The 888-nt window shown below is 30.6% G+C and overlaps 1 protein-coding gene across 1 annotated transcript in view; it reads left to right on the forward strand.

The window, feature by feature from the left end:
- Nucleotides 1–888, forward strand: part of LOC107468924 (protein Iojap-related, mitochondrial) — a 107277-nt gene that overhangs the window by 23902 nt on the left and 82487 nt on the right. The window lies entirely within an intron of this gene.

Consider the following 888-nt stretch of genomic DNA (forward strand, 5'->3'; position numbering starts at 1 on the left):
GGGCGTCATGTACCGAACAAAAAAAGTTAGGGCGTCAAAATTCGTCGTTTCAACTCGTTTATTATTATTAATTTTTTTAAATAAGTGGACTTTTACTTTCAAAATCAAATCCGTTTAAACCTGGTCTAAACAGCTAAGTCCAATTAATCAGATAAAATAACGGATTAATTTATCGGTAATACTAGAGAAATAAAAAAAAATTAAAATTTATCTTATTTAATTTTCATTAATTGTTACTAAAATTATAAATATTAAAGGAGATACATTCTTGCTATTTTTAGTATTCATAAAAAAAAGCAAGATTCAAGAAATAAGTTATTGCAAGAAGGTTTTTTTTTTAATGTTTGTCCAATCTTAAGTTGATTATCTATATGTAAGGCTAATATATAGTCTTATTTTTCTTGAACATTTTTTTATTATATTTTCTGTTCTCATCATATTTTTATAGACATATCTCAATAATAATTTATCATCAGCATCTACAATTCTCAACAATTTGATCAATAGACTTACAAATTTGTATGCAGTAAAATAATTATTCTATTTTTTTTGTTCAGGATAATTGCACTAACAGTTCTACCGTTAGTACTTCTTTTTAATTTATGACCAATAAAGTGTGCATCCACAACCAATGCTAACAAATCCGATTTGTGCTCAAAGATTAGGGGTAGCAACATGCACCCTACTCCCGGGTACCACCAACCCGGTCGGATAGGGTTGTCAACCTAATCCGCAGCGGATAAGATAGGGTGCGGGTAGGGTTCTCATGCGGGTCGGTTATGGTGCGGGTTGAGCCTCAACCATATTCGACCAACCCGCACCTTATATATGTATATGTTATACACTTATATAAAAATATGTTTCAAGTAGATGTTGAATCAAAGATCT

This window comes from Arachis duranensis, chromosome 10 (genome assembly GCF_000817695.3).
Source record: "Arachis duranensis cultivar V14167 chromosome 10, aradu.V14167.gnm2.J7QH, whole genome shotgun sequence".
In the NCBI taxonomy this organism is placed as follows: Eukaryota; Viridiplantae; Streptophyta; class Magnoliopsida; order Fabales; family Fabaceae; genus Arachis; species Arachis duranensis.